This window comes from Girardinichthys multiradiatus, chromosome 14 (assembly GCF_021462225.1).
Source record: "Girardinichthys multiradiatus isolate DD_20200921_A chromosome 14, DD_fGirMul_XY1, whole genome shotgun sequence".
Lineage (NCBI taxonomy): Eukaryota > Metazoa > Chordata > Actinopteri > Cyprinodontiformes > Goodeidae > Girardinichthys > Girardinichthys multiradiatus.
The window spans coordinates 37,291,032-37,313,275 of record NC_061807.1 but is presented as its reverse complement, the minus strand read 5'-3'; positions in this window follow the sequence as shown (position 1 = coordinate 37,313,275).

Below are 22,244 nucleotides of genomic sequence, written 5' to 3'. Positions count from 1 at the left end.
CCACTGTGTTTTATCAAGGGCAGGGTCAATGCAGCTAGCTATCAGGAGATTTTGGAGCACTTCATGCTTCCATCTGCTGAAAAGCTTTATGGAGATGAAGATTTCATTTTTCAGCACGACCTGGCACCTGCTCACAGTACCAAAACCACTGGTAAATGGTTTACTGATCATGGTATCACTGTGCTCAATTGGCCTGCCAACTCTCCTGACCTGAACCCCATAGAGAATCTGTGGGATATTGTGAAGAGAACGTTGAGAGACTCAAGACCCAACACTCTGGATGAGCTAAAGGCCGCTATCGAAGCATCCTGGGCCTCCATAAGACCTCAGCAGTGCCACAGGCTGATTGCCTCCATGCCACGCCGCATTGAAGCAGTCATTTCTGCAAAAGGATTCCCGACCAAGTATTGAGTGCATAACTGTACATGATTATTTGAAGGTTGACGTTTTTTGTATTAAAAACACTTTTCTTTTATTGGTCGGATGAAATATGCTAATTTTGTGAGATAGGAATTTTGGGTTTTAATGAGCTGTATGCCAAAATGATCCGTATTAAGACAATAAAAGATCTGAAATATTTCAGTTAGTGTGCAATGAATCTAAAATATATGAATGTTAAATTTTCATCATGACATTATGGAAAATAATGAACTTTATCACAATATGCTAATATTTTGAGAAGGACCTGTATTATTTCTGGCAGACCAAATGTCTTCATAAGTGGAATGAAGGGCCGGAAAGATGGCAGTAAAACAGACCAGGTTAATGAAAGAAGGAACAATTTTAATGACATGTTTGGAAAGCTCTCAGCATAATTAAATTAAATAAGTGTGTTTTTAAGGTCTTATCATTTGACTAAGCTTTAAATAAATAAATTTTATACCAGTTTCCTTTTGTGGAAATGTAAGAAATTAAGACCACAAAGCCTCACATTTGGATGAGAGTGTAACGTTTAAAAAGGTCATTTACATAGATGGGAAAAGAAGCACATTTATTTGGCCCATAGTAAATATCTCTGAGTTTAGGTTTTGTCAGCAAACATTTAGATTAGGTTTTTTTTTTTTCTAAATACAACAAAATGTGTCATTATCTCCTTAAGCAAAACGTTTTTTAATCATTCCTAAACTCTGTTTCTCCTTCATTCAGCTTCTAACAAAAAATAAAAACCAAGTAAAATTATTGTAAAGTTTCTTTGTTTGATTCACAATAATTTAGATTCAATCAAAACCCGGCCTAGACAGAGAACTGGTACATGTCATTTAGGTCATTTTAACTTTAAAAGACTTAGAAACTTGGTTGCTGTCTTAAGAAAATTCAAATATTTTGGGTCTGGGCTAAAGCCCCCAATGTTTCAAGACCCTAAAAATGCCCTTGAGCTAATGTTATATGTTTAAGTGTTAGCAACTTTCTTTAGCCCAGTCTGGATCTTAACTTTGCACTAATCTATCCATCTGTCCCTCCACCTGTTTGTCCATATATCCATCATCTGACTCGGTGCCCCTGCACCAAGTCCAGGAGGGAAACCCAGACATCCCTCTCCCAGTCAACCGTCTCCAGCTTATTCTGGGGGACTCCGAGGTGTTCCCAGACCCATGGCCAAAACAACCAAAGTCTATCTCAGTAGGTTGGTGGGACTGGTGGCAGGTTTGGCTGCTGCTCCTCCACATTCATAGAAGTTGTTTGGTGGTTCGGTCATACTTTTGGAGATTATCCAGGCATGCCCCACTAGGAGGAAGAAGGTCCTGGGGAAGACCCAGAACTCGCTGGAGGGACTCTAAATCTGTCCTGGCCCGGTAACGCCTTCAGATCCCCCAGGCTGAGCTGGAGCTTGTTGCAAAGGAGGGGATGTCAGGGTTTGCACTAATTCATGTAATAAAACCACAATCATATTTTCATTGATTATATTTATTTTTTTGTTTGTTTTTTTTTTTACCAACCATGTGCCTCAAAACAAAATGTCCACAGTAAACAAACGTTGTGGAGTTTGGATAATTTCTTTAGTATCTATATGTAATTTTAGTATTAAAATTATATGAAGCTTATAATTACTGACTAACCCTTTAAACAAGTTGACAAAACAAGGTGTGACTGGTTGGATTGGTTAATCTGAGTTCAGGATAATCCCCTGACTGATTCAAGACAGGAAACACACCTTTAGCAAGATGATATTAGAATTTATGTTTACAGAGAGTAACAAATATTTTTTATTGTCATCCTTATCTTAACATATAACCCCATTTAGTAGTGGAGCACTCTGTAAGAATTTTCTTCCTAACAGAGCGGTGATTTTAAAATTAAAACTTTAAGTTTTCAATAATTGTATTTTCTTCATCCCATAAAGGAGATAATTTTGTTACCTATGTTACTCCTCTGCTCTGACACAGTACGTAGCTAATTAATGGCATCCTGTAGATTCAAGTGGACAAAAAATGTCATCTATTGTTGTTTTACAATAGCTGTGTTTAAATACGACTTTGTGTTCAGGCTCCTGAAAGGAGGAAACACTTTGAGTCAGTTTGGATCATCCTTATGAAAGGTAAACATCATCCCCTTGTGTTTGGCGTGCTGCATTGCAACTACCAGGAAAGCCCAGGAACAACACAGGTCTAACTTGCCTCAATTGCATTGAATAAATTAATACATGTACGAATTTGTTGGAACAATGTATAAAGAACTGAATAAATTGATCTCTGAAAAATTTGTCAACATATGAAATTCTTTAAAAAAGGTGTAAAATCTACATAGATAAAATATGGTTTGTGCAATAACAATTCATTTACGTTAATTGGGTTAATTCTACCTATTTGAAAATTGTTATGTTTTACTGTCACACATTTTGTTACAATCACACACTTTAAAGTATGTTGCAATTGTGAAAACTATGTAGAAAATCTGAGGAGCTGCTGAAGCTGTTGAGCCTCACTAGGGCCTGACTGCTTAATGACAACTCTGCTTAAACTGCAGGACATCACTTATGGAAGCACTATTGAACAATCTGTGCAGCCACCATTTCAGCTGGCACTTGATGTAAACCTATCACCCACCCGGCCCAGAGACCTGCCTAAACTTGAAATTCTGCTTGGCATCATCGTACCACATCTCAGATTTACCACAGAACAGATTTTATTGGTACTAAGCAGAGAATGTTGATTGTTTTATTATTACTTTTGTCTGGTAATGTTCAACCTAAACCAGCCCCTGAGTTGCAGTGTATCCAGTCACTATAAATCCTTATCTGGTCTCCAAATTGTTCATCTCAATGTGCACAGCTTGTTATCCAAGATGGACACTGTCAGAATTTGGATTAACTCAACAAATGTGGATATTGTTGTGATTTCCGAGACACGATTGACCAAACTTATTGCCAACGAGGACATGAATATGTCTGGTTACATTGTTAATTGTACAGACAGATGCCAAAAAAGTGGTGGTGTTGTGATTTTTGGTAAACCAAACTTTCACTCCCAGATGGTTCTGTCTGACTCCATCAACAAGAAGTTGAATTTTGCATTAAATACAGAGATTGTTAAGAGTTTCTGCCTAACTGTGGTTGGTGCTACAGGCCTCCATATGCCATCAAGGAATTATTACAATCTTTAAAATGTCTTTTACCTCAGTTCAATTATATTGAATCTATTGTTGCTGGTGATTTAAATTGGGATTGGTTCAAACCGAGGCAAGGAAATCAGGTTTCATCAAAGACTGGCTTATTTTCAGAATATTAAGAAATAAATGTTATTCTCTTATCAAGAAAGCCAAATCAGATTATTATTTATCTCCATTTAACTATTTATTCTGAAAATATTAACAACCTATAAAAGCTTTGTAAAGTTAATAAATCTTTAATCGGTAAAAGCTCTCAGGGTCTACCCTATCATGTTTCAATGATTCTATTCTTGTTTCTGATAGAATGGAGATTTTACATTGTTTTAACAAGCATTTATATCTTCAGGTTCCATGTTTCACTCTTTGGGTTCTCTTTCTGTAAAACCCTGTTTAGATTTTCCAACATATACAGGTCAGCCTTTTAACTTTGTACCCTTCTCCATTCAGGAAGTTAAAAAGCCCTTTAAGGTTCAGATCATAGAACATCTTCTGGTCCTGAGTTCATTGATCCTGCCTTTATGAGACTGGCAGTGGATGTTTCTTGTTGAGCCTTTTGCATACAGTGAAAAATAATGAAATTCCTGTATGAAAGTCAGCTTTTATTCTGCTTTTATTAAAGGGTGGTGATCCAACAACTGGATCTAATTACAGGTCCTTCTCAAAATATTAGCATATTGTGATAAAGTTCATTATTTTCCATAATGTAATGATGAAAATTTAACATTCATATATTTTAGATTCATTGCACACTAACTGAAATATTTCAGGTCTTTTATTGTCTTAATACGGATGATATTGGCATACAGCTCATGAAAACCCAAAATTCCTATCTCACAAAATTAGCATATCATTAAAAGGGTCTCTAAACGAGCTATGAACCTAATCATCTGAATCAACGAGTTAACTCTAAACACCTGCAAAAGATTCCTGAGGCCTTTAAAACTCCCAGCCTGGTTCATGACTCAAAACCCCAATCATGGGTAAGACTGCCAACCTGACTGCTGTCCAGAAGGCCACTATTGACACCCTCAAGCAAGAGGGTAAGACACAGAAAGAAATTTCTGAATGAATAGGCTGTTCCCAGAGTGCTGTATCAAGGCACCTCAGTGGGAAGTCTGTGGGAAGGAAAAAGTGTGGCAGAAAACGCTGCACAACGAGAAGAGGTGACCGGACCCTGAGGAGGATTGTGGAGAAGGGCCGATTCCAGACCTTGGGGGACCTGCGGAAGCAGTGGACTGAGTCTGGAGTAGAAACATCCAGAGCCACCGTGCACAGGCGTGTGCAGGAAATGGGCTACAGGTGCCGCATTCCCCAGGTCAAGCCACTTTTGAACCAGAAACAGCGGCAGAAGCGCCTGACCTGGGCTACAGAGAAGCAGCACTGGACTGTTGCTCAGTGGTCCAAAGTACTTTTTTCGGATGAAACCAAATTCTGCATGTCATTCGGAAATCAAGGTGCCAGAGTCTGGAGGAAGACTGGGGAGAAGGAAATGCCAAAATGCCAGAAGTCCAGTGTCAAGTACCCACAGTCAGTGATGGTCTGGGGTGCCGTGTCAGCTGCTGGTGTTGGTCCACTGTGTTTTATCAAGGGCAGGGTCAATGCAGCTAGCTATCAGGAAATTTTGGAGCACTTCATGCTTCCATCTGCTGAAAATCTTTATGGAGATGAAGATTTCATTTTTCAGCACGACCTGGCACCTGCTCACAGTGCCAAAACCACTGGTAAATGGTTTACTGACCATGGTATCACTGTGCTCAATTGGCCTGCCAACTCTCTTGACCTGAACCCCATAGAGAATCTGTGGGATATTGTGAAGAGAACGTTGAGAGACTCAAGACCCAACACTCTGGATGAACTAAAGGCCGCTATCGAAGCATCCTGGGCCTCCATAAGACCTCAGCAGTGCCACAGGCTGATTGCCTCCATGCTACGCCACATTGAAGCAGTCATTTCTGCAAAAGGATTCCCGACCAAGTATTGAATGCATAACTGTACATGATTATTTGAAGGTTGACGTTTTTTGTATTAAAAACACTTTTCTTTTATTGGTCGGATGAAATATGCTAATTTTGTGAGATAGGAATTTTGGGTTTTCATGAGCTGTATGCCAAAATCATCCGTATTAAGACAATAAAAGACCTGAAATATTTCAGTTAGTGTACAATGAATCTAAAATATATGAATGTTACATTTTCATCATTACATTATGGAAAATAATGAACTTTATCACAATATGCTAATATTTTGAGAAGGACCTGTATAGATCAATATTCAATCTATAAGCATTGGCAAAATTCTTGAAGCTCTTGTTAGTGAGCAATTAAGATACTTTCTAATACCATTTCAGCAGAATGACAAAAAACACATGGAACAATTATGGCTGCAGTGAAGCTGGTAAATGACTTTCTTGTTGTGCTTGATAAGAAGCAACATTGTGCATCACGTTTTATAGATTTGTCAAAATCCTTGGATACTGTCCACCATAGATTTTTAAAACTTCGGCTTCTGCAAATAGGACTCTCAGAAAAAGCAATTACTTTGTTCACAAATTACCGCCGTAACAGAACTCGGTTCCCACCCCGGTCACAGACTCTTTGAGACTCTCCCCTCTGGTACGAGGCTGCGGTCCATCCGGACCAAAACCTCACGCCACAAGAACAGTTTTTTCCCATCTGCCACCAGCCTGGTTAACAAAGCCCGGAAACCACCCTGACACTCTCCCTTTCCCCCACACCCCCCCTTTTTTTGCTGACAGGACACCTGTAACCTGTAACTCTATGCGTTACATTAACGCTCAGCTTGGACTCCTGCTTTACTTGCACAATGATCACCTGCACTGTTGTATTGCTCTCACACCCAATACTGCTCTATATTTACTCTCACTCACTTAAAACTGTGCACATATATTTATATTATATTGTAGATATGTTTATACTGTTTAATTTGTACTGTATTGCACCGACTACGCCAAAACAAATTCCTTGTATGTCCAAAAACGTACTTGGCAATAAAGCTTTTCTGATTCTGATTCTGATATTAATAACAGGATAAATCAACTCGGTTCTGAATTTGTTACTGTCCACAAGGGGGTGCCACAACACTTATTACTTGGTCCCCTCTATTTATTATCTATATAAATGACCTGAGTCTTAATGTGTCAGATGCCAGTTTGCATTTTTATGTCATAGTCACAGTTATTTACTGTTGTGGATCAACTCTTGTTAATTTCTTGATTTGCTGAAGAATGCCTTTGAGGTTATACAGAACTCAATGTTACACCTGAAAGCTCATTCTTAATGCAGATAAGACAAAACTTTTACTGTTTTCCAAGTCCAAAAAGCAGCTGCATACGACCTCTCAGTGACCACTCTGGAGAGAAGTGGTTTACAAGTATAAGTAGCTTGGTGCCATAATTTACGAGTCCCTCACCTTTAACCCAAATGTGGAAAAATCTTTGAAAAAACTGAAGCTCAATTTGGGTATTTATTTTCAAAATTGTTTTTTGTAATGTAGCGGATTGCAGCTGCAACATTTTTAACTTTACTGTCTTCATGTGGTTAACAATGGTTCTCATGTGGCTCTCAGGTTCATTACTAACTGTAGTGCACTGACACATCACTGTTGGTTATATTCTCATGTGGGATGACCTACTATGGCCACTAGAATGAACAGTGATTGGCTTATATATAAGGCACTGCCTTCGTACATATGTGATATAATTGCACAGAAAAGTACTGTTCCCTACTCGTTACGGTAATGTGACTTTCTGTTGCTTCCGTTTCCATCTGCACTTACTGAAATCGGCAAAAATGCTTTTGATTATTCTGCACCTTTTGCTTGGAATATTTTGCAGAATGACTTCAAATAGACAGACTTTGTATCTTTTTGAGATTTTAATGAGGACATGTAATGCAAAATCCACTGTTTTAGCCTTAAAATACATTTTGTTGTGTACATAGAATCTGTAGGAGTGCAGAAGAGTTCAATATAGTCTCTCCAGGTGCTGCATAGATATCTTTACATTCTGCTGGGGTCAATTTTTTCATTCTGTTCAGTTTTCTCTATCATCTGTTACGTTTTCCAACTGTTACATCACAGTATTTGCCGTGGAACAGCTAAATACGGTCATGGACTTCATGTATCCACCGTATTTATTTTTCGCTGCCATTTTATAGTCCGAGCTCAAGTATGCCTGCGCTGAAAGCATACTTGAGCAAGGAGAATAAGCTCAGTTTGGTTGGTGGGCATATAAACCCACACAATTAATTACACCGTCCCCCAGCATCAGAACCTCTGAAGTGCCTGGTTAAATTTTATTTTTCATGGAAATGTAGCCACATTGGTGGTGAAATTTCTATTTCTCTTAATTCAAGGGAATTTATTACATAAACAGTTTTGCATTGTTTTTGCCTTTTTTGTCTCTTGTCGGTTGTGCTAGAGAATTATCAATCTACAAAAATGGCTAAACTGGTTAAAGTAGAGTGCACCTTGACCTGTAAGGGGGCAGGTGTCAAATGCCTCAACAGCAATTACAGAGACAGCACCAAAACTATTTGCTCTCAGACGTCAGAACAGGGGTCAAAGAGGAGCCTGTGGAGCTGCAAAAACAAGGAGTTTACACCAAAGCATTGCAGTTCCACTTTATATAGACCACAACTTAATGATCTAAGTGTAAAAAGGAAGGATTTAAAAGCATAATATGTCCCCTTTAAAATGAAACTAATGAGATTTGAGCTTAATTCCATTCTATGTTTATGTTTTTCTTAGTTTTGTCTTTAAATGCATTTCATATTTCTACAGTTTTTTTGCTGTGTGACTTCATTGCAGTTGATGTTGTATATCTTGCCCAGGACTCCCTTGAAAATGCAATTCAACCTCAATGGGATCTGTTTGGTAAAATAAAGGTTTAAATAAAGCAAAACAGCAAATATGTAGAACTCTAGTCAGATGAAACCAAAACTAAATCTTTGTAGCTACTTGCCATTTGTATGCCTTACCCTGAAAGCACCATCCCATTCATTAAACATGATTGGGGCAGCGTAACGCATTCCGAATTGCAGCTATAGTTGTAGTAAAATTTGGCTGACTGAGCAAATCGAAATCCAAATTTACTTTGCACTTTTCAGATATCTGTGATTATTATTTTTTTTTAAACATATACCTATTTCCTTCCTTTACATAATGATCCCATTCTTTCTGCTGATCTGTCTCATTAAAACTTTTAAAAATTCGCTGAGATTTCATGGTTGTTTCATGACAAAGTTAAAAAAACAGTTCAAGAGTTACAAATACTTTTGTAAGGCACAGTAAATTACTGTAAATCTGTTGATTAGATAAAAAAATTTGATTTTTGATAATACATTTTTTTAATTTGCTTTCTTTCAAATTAGAGCAACAACCTACTCCATCAAAGTAGGTTTTTACAGGTTTTTCCTTTTGTGTTCAATAGTTAACTTAAAGACTCTTTGTATTATGAATAACATGCACATTTGATATACAGTACATACCTTTGGGAAAAATCACACAAGTGTGCCGTAATTTTGGCCATTTATAGTAAATAACAGGATAAATCAACTCATATTTACAAATTTAAATGTGAGTTACTTAGTGTTTCCTTTCCTCTGTATAGGACAGTTTGGAGAAACCTTTTACCATGTAAATTTCATGGACTAGATAATGACAGACTGTTAAATGTATGTACTGCTACTAGTAATTATTATTACTATTAATATTAATAGTATTACTGTATATGTTGGTTCTGTCCCTCGTTTCTTTCTCTCTGTATAAAAACATGAATCATTCCACATCTGCTGTTAAGAAACAAGGCAAGAAGGACTAGTGGGACAAGGTTAAGTCGTTATTATGCCCTGCCCTTAGTCTCTGGGTGTTAACCCAATTAATGGAACACTTGTCATTCCTACAAAGTTCACCTTTATTTTCATCTTTGAGCACTTGTTGCTCATCAGTCAGGATTGTGCTGCACCCAGGGGGACATTTTGTTCCACTGTTGACACAGATGCACACCCTACTAACCTCATACCTCCTTCTTCTTATATTGTCTATCTTGTATTGTCGTTATGGTAATAACTATCATTTAAAGGATTAAAGATTAACTAAAAGAGGAGGTGTGCACATGAATTGGACATTGTTTATAAATAATTTTTATTTAGTTCATCTCATCTATTTTTACTCTACTCACACAGAAAACACATTGATGTGTTTGTGTAATCAATCAACACTATCTTCCCAGCATTAGACAGGTAACAGAGAGATCTCTGTTAGAAAATCAAGGGGAAAGTTGAGCACCATTTACCGGTAAATACAGGTAAATATTTACAATAAATAACTAAATATTTAGCCACAGCCAAGTATTTATTTAGACATTTGGCCAAACATTAAAACATTCAGCTGTCATAACCTTTGTTCTGTTTACCTTTTCTGCTTAGCCAAGTTATTCAGTTAGTCTTATTGTTTACTTGCTTCAGTTCATTTAGATGTTTGCTGTTACCTACCTGCACTCCATGTTCATCTGTGTTAATTTCTCACTTGCCATCAGTTCCATTCAATCCCTCTTCCATCAGCTGCTCTTCATTCTCTTCTGATTAACGTCCTGTGTTCATTGGTCCATTCCTCAACCTACCTGTGTATTTATACTCTTAGGTTTCTTTTATTCTCCATTGGTTCCTTCTGTTCACTGCCCTGTTTGTTACCTGGCTCCATGTTTGTTTTGCAGTCTTGCTACACTTTTAAGTTGTTTCTTCTTATTATTATTATTACTAAAAGAGAAGCTCTACAACTCACCATGCGGCTCCCAAGTGTTGATCTGCACATTGGTCTGACAAATACAAAGAATCATACGACATTAGCTTCACCTATAGCTAAATATTTACAGTTAGCTAAATATTTAGTTAAATGTCTAAATATTTAGCTACAGCTTATTATTTAAGCATTTAACTAAATATTTAAATACAGTTAAATATTATGCTAAATATTAAGCAAATGTGGAAAAAAAGGACACCCCACATTCCTCATTATGAAAGGCAAAATTTCACAAATGCTTCTTTTTATTCTGATGTGTCCTGTTGCAGCATTTCAGGCACACCATGTAGAACAGCAGGTTGCCTACCAGTGCCAGGGCAGATCTGTTTGACTAAAGGGATATCTCAAGACCAAATCCTAATTGCGTGATAAACTTTATTAAATCAAGACTGAATCTAGCATCAAAGTAGGCAGGTCACATTGAGGTCATGGTAACCTGGGTTTTTACTTTTCTGTTATTTTTGAAAGCATCATCTGCAATGACTCCATTTTCCAAAGAGACACAATAAGAAAATGCATCTTTAAGGAAGGTGTCATGGAAACCTTCAACCAGATTTACTCTTCTACCTCCACTTTGCCCTGTAACACTGTAGATGAGCTGGTAGATAACTTTCATTCTAAAATCTCGGACATCATTGATTCAACTGCTCCAATTAAAGTGAAAGTTGTTTCTGGGAAGAAAATGTCTCCGTGTAGAAGTGCTCCACCAGTCAAAAGTGAAAAAAATGGAGTGTCGAAAAGCTGAATGCAGGTGGCGAAAGACTCGACTTCAGGTTCACTATATTATCTATAAAAAGAGATTATACAGATATAACCTACAAATGAAAAACGCAAGGGAATCTTTCTTTTCTGAGATCATCAGCAAAAACATTAACAATGCTTGTGCATTATTTGCCACGGTCGACAGGTTAACAAACCCTCCTGTAACTGTAGCATCTGAACTCCACTCTACCAGGGCCTGCAATGAATTTGCTAAATTCTTTACTGAAAAAACCCAAAAGATCGGAGGGGCAGTCAGCACATCCAACTCCAGTACGAACGTTGTCTCCAACTAGAACTGATTTTGACAAAATTTCCCAATTCCACCAAATAAACTGCAAAACTACGAAGAAATCGTACAGCAACCAAGCTCTTCTTCCTGCTGTCGATCTTTTACCCACAGCTTTCCTTAAGAAAGCTTTGCCTGTAATAACATCTGATTTAACAAAAATAATAAACACGTCCCTTTTGTCAGGTGTTTTCCCCCAGACCCTGAAAACAGCAATTATCAAACCTCCATTGAAACAGAGCAACTACGACAAGCTGCTACTACAGAACTACAGGCCTATATCAAACCTCCCCTTCATCGGTAAGATTATTGAAAAAGCTGTGTTTCAACAGTTAAACAACTTCCTAACAACGACCAACCGCTTCAATGTCTTCCAGTCAGGCTTCCGTGCTCACCACAGTACAGAGACTGCTCTTGTCAAGGTGTTCAATGACACCCGTATAAATGCAGACAGTGGAAGAACCACAGTGCTGGTATTATTGGACCTTAGTGCAGCATTCGACACTGTTGATCACTCCATTTTATTAGAGCGCTTGGAAAACTGGGTCAGCCTTTCTGGTACAGCACTCAACTGGTTTAAATCCTACTTGAAGGACAGGGACTTTTTTGTGTCAGTAGGTAACTTTACATCAGAGACCACAAAAATCACATGTGGCAATCCCCAAGGGTCCATATTAGGGCCCCTCCTATTCAATATGTACATGCTCCCCCTAACTCAGATTTTAATAAACAACGACGTAAGTTATCATAACTATGCAGACGACACATAGCTATACGTTACGATGTCACCAGGTGACCATGAACCCATTCAAGCACTGGGTAAATGCTTAGAAGAAATCAATGCATGGATGGGCCTAAATTTTCCCCAGCTGAATCAAAACAAAACTGAAGTAATAATCTTTGGACCAAAGGAAGAGCGTTTAAAAGTTAGCACATAGCTTCAGTTAATACAGCTAGAAACCACCAGTCAGGCTCGAAACCTGGGTGTAGTGATGGACTCAGACCTGAACTTTCAGAAGCACATAAAGGTAGTAACTAGGTCGGCCTTCTATCACCTAAAGAACATCTCCAGGATTAAAGGACTAATGTCTTAGCAGGACCTTGAAAAACTAATTCATGTGTTCATCTTTAGTAGAATTGATTACTGCAACAGTGTCTTCACAGGTCTGCCTAAAGAGTCGATCAGACAGCTGCAGTTGATCCAGAATGCTGCTGCCCGCGTCCTCACTAGAACTAAGAAAGTGGAGCACATCATCCTGGTTCTAAAGTCCCTACACTGGCTCCCTGTAGCTCAGAGAATAGAGTTTAAAATATTTCTGTTAGTCTATAAATCACTGAATGGCTTAGCACCAAAATACATTACAGACTTGTTGTCAGTGTCTCAACAACCCAGACCTCTCAGGTCTTCTGGCTCAAATCTACTCTGCGTACCCAGAACCAGAACCAAACATGGGGAAGCAGCTTTTAGTTCTTATGCTCCACTAATCTGGAATAGACTCCTAGAAAACTGTAAAAGTGCCGAAACCCTAAGTTGCTTTAAATCAAGATTAAAAATTTATTTGTTTAGAGTGGCCTTTGAATGTGTTATCTAAACATTAATTAAGTTTTCAGTCTAGTTTTCCTTTCATTTTCTTACCCATCATTCTATTCTCTTTCTTTTTTTTAATTACCTCTGTTGTTTGATTTTCTGTATCATTGTAATGTTTTCTTTATGTACAGCACCTTGAGTGCCTTGTTGCTGAAAAGCGCTATATAAATAAACTTGACTTGACTTAATTAGCGCACTTTAATCAAGCTGCACTGAGCGTGACAGAATGCTGAATTATAAACAAATATTTTTTTCTTTCTTAACCACATAATCAATGTGGTGAAATATGTGTCTGAAATATATACATTCTCTTCCTGATGCAAAATGATGCTATTTGCTATGTGATTACACCATACAGCACTTTCTGGCATTACTCACCAGAATATTTCCTTAAGCTCCTAGAGAGGGACAGAACTCAAAGGCAGAGAAACCTAAAAAGCTGAAGTGGTCTTCCAATTTGGGAATTTTTCTCTACCTTGAGCATATTTAATTTGTTCTAGTTTAAAAACTACAATACCTTGACTATTGAAACCTGGAATAGATTATTTTAACATGAATAGCAGAATCGTTTAAACCCTGTTTGTGATTTGTGAAAGCTTTATTTTATTCATGCAAGTTCAATAAATGGCCTTGTTATTGCTTTATTTGCTTCTGGACCACATTAGACTGGTCTAGCTCAAAAACTACAATTGTTAAATTCCAAACCTGAACTAGATTGTTCTAAACCCGTAGCATACATAGAGCAGAATTTAAAGAAAACTCAAAAACAGGGTAAAACATGAGTATGTTAGAGGTCTCTACAATAAAATAGGTCCTGGTTTAAGTAAAAATGTACAGCTTTAAACTTTTGAACATTTTTATTAATATGGTGGTACTTTAACAGATTTAGTTGTATTTCGTGCTCTCATCTCTCAGTTTCTGCTCTCAGTTGCATTAGAAGCTTCTCTGTCTCTTCAAAAACAGGTATACATCTATGAATCATTCTGAAATTATTTTTCTTTCTTTTCAACTCCTACCCTGAGCTACCAGCTGACAGGAGCCAAACATCATTTCTTTTTTTTTCTTTTTTTTGACACTAGTGGCCTTTATTGTTTGGTAGCTGGGCAGGAAGGCAGAAAGAGAAGAGGAAGACATGCTGTTCATGACTGGGGAACTGAACACAGGACATCTGCATCTAGGACTGTAGCCTCCTCATATAGTGGACCTGCTCTGTCACTGAGCCACTCTGCTGTTCATTGCTACTGATGATCTCTTCTGTTAATTCAATTATTGACATTGATGTGGATTTGTTTTGACTAAAACTACACTGGCTGTCTGACATTAAATACATTTTTTTCCATGAAATGGGCTAATCTTTGAATGAATGGCTTTTCAAGCATGTTGGATAATGGGCAGAGTAATGAGTAAACTACAGATTGTCAATGGTTTTGTTATAAAATCAGACATGGTGTCATTACATTGCAGTCTACCGATATATTTTTGTTGCATTTAATATCTAAAATGTTGTTAGTATCTACAAGTTTCAGATACATTAAGAACGTGTTGTAAATTTGTCAACCCAGTCATCATTTTGTTGCAATTTATTCATTTTACCAGCAAGGTTTGTTCCTACACCTACAAAAAAAATAAATCATTTAACCATATCATGCATGTTCTTTAAAATCCTATTATTATCAACAAAATATTCAGAATAATCTATTTTAAGTTAACTTTTTTTCAGTATTGATACAGTGCCTTGCAAAAGTATTCGGCTCCCTTGAACTTTTCAACCTCTTGCCACATTTCAGGCTTCAAACTTAAAGATATAAAATTCAAATTTTTTGTGAAGAATTAACAAGTGGGACACAATCGTGAAGTAGAATGAAATTTATTGGATGTGTCAAACTTTTTTAACAAATAAAAAACTGAAAAGTGGGGCGTGCAATATTATTCGGCCCCCTTGCGTTAAAACTTTCTAGCGCCACCCTTTGCTGCAATTACAGCTGCAAGTCGCTTGGGGTATGTCTCTATCAGTTTTGCACATCGAGAGACTGGAATTCTTTCCCATTCTTCCTTGCAAAACAGCTGGAGCTCAGTGAGGTTGGATGGAGAGCGTTTGTAAACAGCAGTCTTCAGCTCTTTCCACAGATTCTTGATTGGATTCAGGTCTGGACTTTGACTTGGCCATTCCAACACCTGGATACGTTTATTTGTGAACCATTCCATTGTAGATTTGGCTTTATGTTTTGGATCAAATCTCCGTCCCAGTCTCAGGTCTCTTGCAGACTCCAACAGGTTTTCTTCCAGAATGGTCCTGTATTTAGCCCCATCCATCTTCCCATCAATTTTGACCATCTTCACTGTCCCTGCTGACGAAAAGCAGGCCCAAACCATGATGCTGCCACCACCATGTTTGACAGTGGGGATGGTGTGTTCAGGGTGATGAGCTGTGTTGCTTTTAGGCCAAACATATCGTTTTGCATTGTGGCCAAACAGTTTGATTTTGGTTTCATCTGACCAGAGCACCTTCTTCCACATGTTTGGTGTGTCTCCCAGGTGGCCTGTGGCAAACTTTAAATGAGACTTTTTATGGTTATCTTTGAGAAATTCTTCTTGCCACTCTTCCATAAAGGCCAGATTTGTGCAGTGTACGACTGATTGTTGTCCTATGGACAGACTCTCCCACCTCAGCTGTAGATCTCTGCAGTTCATCCAGAGTGATCATGGGCCTCTTGGCTGCATCTCTGATCAGTCATCTCCTTGTTCGAGATGAAAGTTTAGAGGGACGGCCGGGTCTTGGTAGATTTGCAGTAGTCTGATACTCCTTCCATTTCAATATGATTGCTTGCACAATGCTCCTTGGGATGTTTAAAGCTTGGGAAATATTTTTGTATCCAAATCCAGCTTTAAACTTCTCCACAACAGTATCTCAGACCTGCCTGGTGTGTTCCTTGGTCTTCATGATGCTCTCTGCACTTTGAACAGAACCCTGAGACTATCACAGAACAGCTGCATTTATACGGAGACTTGATTACACACAGGTGGATTCTATTTATCCTCATCAGTCATTTGGGACAACATTGGATCATTCAGAGATCCTCACTGAACTTCTGGACTGAGTTTGCTGCACTGAAAGTAAAGGGGCCGAATAATATTGCACGCCTCACTTTTCAGTTTTCTATTTGTTAAAAACGTTTGACACATCCAATAAATTTAATTCCACTTCACGATTGTGTCCCACTGGTTGTTGATTCTTCACAAAAAATTTGAATTTTATATTTTTAAGTTTGAAGCCTGAAATGTGGCAAGAGGTTGAAAAGTTCAAGGGAGCCAAATATTTTTGCAAGGCGCTGTATATACAGAGCCATAGCCCATGTTTATTCTTCTTGTTCATATAAATGTTAGATCCTTTCAACCGTGAAGTTAAATGATAACCCTCAGACATCTATTGTACACTCTACCACACCCTGTGAAAGGTCAATATAAGCTGTTCCAGCTCTAAGAAACTGCAGCTCTTGAAAACAAAACAAACCGGACTCAAGATACCAGATACCAGGACCTGCAGAAGGCCTCACTTCAAACCCTGCAAACAGAACAGTCAAAAACAAACCAGGGCAGTAACTGTTGTCCCATAGATTCCTGCAATAAAAAATTTGTTGACATGAAAGTAGGTCAAAATTATAGCAGTTTCAGTAACACATAATTTTAAGCTTACTTTATGAGTACATAATTTTAATTTACTCAATACAATGATTTGTTCACAGTGTTTAGTTATACACGATTGTTATATAATCACACAGCAAAAGGCACTGAAATGACGAAACTAAATCCAAGACACATAAACACTGATAAAAATGAGGAAAATTGTGTCAAAATCCTACCTGAGCTTGTGATCTGCCGCTTTGGTTTCCCATTCGGCATCGGGAACATAATATATTTAAGAACCACATATTTCACCGCATTGATTACAGTGCCTTGCGAAAGTACTCGGCCCCCTTGAACTGGTCAACCTCTTGCCACATTTCAGGCTTCAAACATAAAGATATAAAATTCTAATTTTTGTGAAGAATCAACAAGTTGGTCACAATCGTGAAGTGGAATGAAATTTATTGGATGTGTCAAACATTTTTAACAAATAAAAAACAGAAAAATGGGACGTGCAATATTATTCGGCCCCCTTGCATTAATACTTTGTAGCGCCACCCTTTGCTGCAAGTCTCTTGGGGTATGTCTCTATCAGTTTTGCACATCGAGAGACTGAAATTCTTGCCCATTCTTCCTTGCAAAACAGCTGGAGCTCAGTGAGGTTGGATGGAGAGCGTTCGTGAACAGCAGTCTTCAGCTCTTTCCACAGATTCTCGATTGGATTCAGGTTTGGACTTTGACTTGGCCATTCCAACACCTGGATACGTTTATTTGTGAACCATTCCATTGTAGATTTGGCTTTATGTTTTGGATCATTGTCTTGTTGGAAGATAAATCTCCGTCCCAGTCTCAGGTCTCTTGCAGACTCCAACAGGTTTTCTTCCAGAATGGTCCTGTATTTGGCCCCATCCATCTTCCCATCAATGTTGACCATCTTCCCTGTCCCTCCTTGGGATGTTTAAAGCTTGGGAAATCTTTTTGTATCCAAATCCAGCTTTAAACTTCTCCACAACAGTATCTCGGACCTGCCTGGTGTGTTCCTTGGTCTTCATGATGCTCTCTGCGCTTTGAACAGAACCCTGAGACTATCACAGAGCAGGTGCATTTATACGGAGAAACAGTTCATCAGCAATGAGGCTGCACACACATAAGTAAGATACATTGACCGATCTTACCTTCTCAGGTTTCTGCCTTCATTGAATGAAGCCACTTTGCCATCTTATGCCTATTTTTCCTCCATATATACTTTTCATTCAAAAGTGCATTGTCAAGCTGTTTATTCTTTACCAAAGTTGGCACTGTTAGTTGTTACCGTTTTAAAGAGTTTACTGTATTATAGATCTTACAGTATTAAAGCTGCTGTGGATGTTATTAAAGAAATATTTAAAGCCGATATAAAAGGAAGACAAATAAACAATTGACTGAACTTTCAAGTGTGTTATGACCTTGATTTATTATGTTTACTTGTAATTCAGAATAATTTAGAAGATTGGGAATGGTTTTTGATTTGTGTATAGATATTAGAGACATGTAACCCTTGTTACAGTGCAGTCAGTTTGCATGGTTGTAGCAAGTAACTCAGATTGCGGTTCAAGTAAATATAACTTACAAAATCCTAAGTCAGGCCAACTTCAATAAATATGTTGTATGGACTACACAGAGAAAATTTCACATGCAGTAATTTAGTAGATCAAAATAGTAATTCTGAGTACTCTTTACTAAGTCAAGAGTGCAGCTAAAGTAATCAAGCACATTCTACTTCATTGTTTTAGTTGCTTAAACTCATGTTTAAGTGTACTCTACAAAGGAAGCACCAGTTAATACAGCTCAATATACTTAGTTCTTATTACTTGTTTTTTTAAGAGCAATCGATAACTAATTGGATTTTACAGTGTGATAGATGGCTGCATTGACTGCAGACTTTAGAAAACCCCCGACAGGGATGCCAAGAAGGCCGGGTACTCCGCACTACCACTCGGCCCATAGGCTGAAACGACAGTCAGAGACCTGTCCCCGACCCGAAGGCACAGGGATGCGACCCTCTCATCCATTGGGGTAAACACCAACATGAGACGGCTGACCTGGGGGGTCACAAGCAAACCCACCCGAGCTCACCACCTCTTCTCGCGGGCCACTCCAGAGTAGAAGAGAGTCCAGCTTCTCCTGAGGAGCTTGGTTCCAGAGCCCACGGTGTGTGTGGAGGTGATCCCGACTATTTCTAGTCTATATCTCTCGACCTCCCGCACAAGCTCAGGCTCTCAACCCCGACTCGAGGATTGGATCATTGCTCACATCCAGGCATGACTGCTGCTTCAACATCTCAGTGGTTTACAAAAGGCTTCAGTTCTTATGCCAAAGGGTTTTGTCATTCTTCTATGCCCTGTGAAACACATAATGCCAGAAAAGCAGCTCAGATGAAGCAAGCTGCTCATCCTCCCCCAGATAAACCTTTTGACTATTTAATGATGGACTTCATTAAACTGACTCCTTCTGAAGGCAAGAAATTTGTTCTGGTTGTAATTGACATGTTCAGTAAATGGATCAAAGCTTTCCCTTCTAAAGCTGCAGATAGCCATACTGTCACCAAGGTTCTTTTGAGATAATTCCTTGTTGGGGCATTCCATCAAAAATCTCCAGCGATAACGGAACTCACTTTGTAAATGCAGCCTTGACTGAGGTCAGAAAGTTTCTGAGGTTTGACTTGCACTGCATGTACCATCTGCAGGGTGGTGGTGCTGTGGAGCGGGAAAATGGCACCTTAAAGGTGAAATTTGCTAAGTGCTGTAAGGAAACAGGGTTGCCATGGACTAAGGCATTCCCCATTGTCCTCACCGACATGAGAATGAGACATAGGGCGAAAGTTAATATTAGTCTCTTTGAGGTGCTGTTCTGCAGGCCCCCAGACTTGGGCATGGGGCCCCGGCCAAGACAATTACCCTCCACTTCTTTATGTGATACAGCATGTGGCTTATTGCTAAAACTTTTCTGCTATGCTTTGTCAAGTTTTGCAGACAGTGAAGGACACCCTACCAGTGACAGAACCAGAGTTCCTCCATCCTTTTATTCCAGAGGACTGGGTTGTCGTCACAGACTTCCGCAAGAAACACTGGTGTTCCAAGTGTTGGCAGGGGCCATTCCAGGTGCTGCTGGTGACCCACAGGCTGTTAAGGTTGAACAGCGTAGCGTGTCCCTTGTATCCACGCATCGCACTGCAGGAAGGTTACAACACCCTCGGAGGCCCAAGCGCATGATCCCTCAGGACCACAGGACATGCCCAGATCGCAGGAGGTGCAGAATCTGCATAACTAATCCAGGACAACAGCCCACCACAAAGGCAAAGAACTGTTATTGCTGGGCAGCTGGCAAGCTGTCCTAAGTGGTGGTTGAAGAACCATGGCTTTTTTTTCTCTCTCTTTTCTCGCTTCGAGGGATCAATTCATTCCCTGGCAGTGATTTTCTTCTAATTGCTATATTTCTCCTCATAAAAATAAGAGAGAGAAGAAGAAGAGGACGCATCTACATTTCTGCAAATCAGCACATACTGGCCTCAAGATGTTCAGGCATACTCTTGATTATCATGATTTGGCTGACAACCTCTGGTGGCAGCTCGCAGCTTATACTGCACGTAAGGTTACAAATGCCAGTTGTTATGTCACAAACCTGCAACATGCTACACCAACGTCCTCACTTTTCCACCCATGGCCAGCTAATATTACTACTGTGTTATCTTTCTTCTCAGCATACACACTAGCTCCCCGTAATAGCTCTCCTTTCCTTGACGCCTCTTTACCCCTGAAGTATTTTGTGCCTTAGATTTGTTTGGTTTTTGTTTTCTTTCCTTCCAATCATTGTCCTTGAGAAATTTTATTAATATATACTTGAATGTTTTATTCGTAATCAATAATGTAATAATTTTGTCCTATGGTACCCATTGATTTACTGGTTGGATTGACTGAAGGAATGTATCTTTTTTTTGTTATCTAGTTCTAGTTTTTCTCTGTAAATTGTCGATCCCACAAGAAACAAGTTTCTTTTATGATCAAAGGGGGAATTGATTATGGAAAAATTTAAACAGGCCAGGTCAGCTTGCCACACTTAGTGATGCCTGGAATGCAGGACCTTCCTCTAATATGGAGATTTTGTTTACCCAAGAAGAGATACCTCTTCTTCTCTCCAGGGCTTACTGAGCATGCATGTATATACATATATATATATATATATATATATGTATATATATATACCCCCACTGGGCCCACCACCTGTAGGGGGAACCGTGAGGGACCGGTGCAAAGAGGATTGGGTGGCGGACGAAGGTGGAGACCTCAGCGGCCCGATCCCCGGATGCTTAGGCTGGCTCTAGGGACGTGGAATGTCACCTCGCTGGGGGGGAGGGTGCCTGAGCTTGTGCGGGAGGTCGAGAGATATCGACTAGAAATAGTCGGGCTCGCCTCCACGCACAGCGTGGGCTCTGGAACCCATCTCCTTAAGAGGGGTTGGACTCTCTTCTACTCTAGAGTGGCCCACGGGGAGAGGCGGCGGGCTGGTGTGGGTTTGCTTGTTGCCCCCCAGCTCAGCCGTCTCGTGTTGGGGTTTACCCCAGTGGATGAGAGGGTCATATCCCTGCGCGTTCGGGTTGGGGAGAGGTCTCTGACTATCATTTCAGCCTAAGGGCCGAGTGGTAGTGCGGAGTACCCGGCCTTCTTGGCGTCCCTGTCGGGGGTGCTGGATAGTGCCCGTCCCGGGGACTCCATTATTCTGCTGGGGGACTTCAAAGCCCACGTGGGGAACGACAGTGACACCTGGAGAGGCGTGATCGGGAGGAATGGCCTCCCCGATCTGAATCCGAGTGGTGTTTTGTTATTGGACTTCTGTGCTAGTCACGGATTGTCCATAACGAACACCATGTTCAAACATAAGGGTGTCCATCAGTGCACTTGGCACCAGGACACCCTAGGCAGGAGGTCGATGATCGACTTTGTTGTCGTATCATCATACCTTCGGCCGCATGTTTTGGACACTTGGGTGAAGAGAGGGGCTGAGTTGTCCACTGATCACCACCTGGTGGTGAGTTGGATCCGCTGGAGGAGGAGAAAGCCGGACAGACTTGGCAGCCCCAAGCGCATAGTGAGGGTCTGCTGGGAACGCCTGGCAGAGCCCTCGGCCAGGGATGTATTCAACGCCCAAATCCGGGAGAGCTTCGACCAGATCTCGGAGGATGTTAGAGACATAGAGTCCGAGTGGACCATGTTCTCCGCATCTATTGTCGATGCTGCTGCCTGTAGCTGCGACCATAAGGTCTGCGGTGCCTGTCGCGGCGGCAATTGGAGAACCCGGTGGTGGACACCGGCAGTAAGGGATGCTGTCAAGCTGAAGAAGGAGTCCTATCGGCTGTGGTTGGCTTGTGGGACTCCTGAGGCGGCTGACGGGTACCGTGAGGCCAAGCGTGCTGCGGCCCGGGCTGTGGCAGAGGCAAAAACTCGGGCCTGGGAGGAGTTCAGTGAGGCCATGGAGAAGGACTACCGGTTGGCCTCGAAGTGATTCTGGCAAACCGTCCATCTG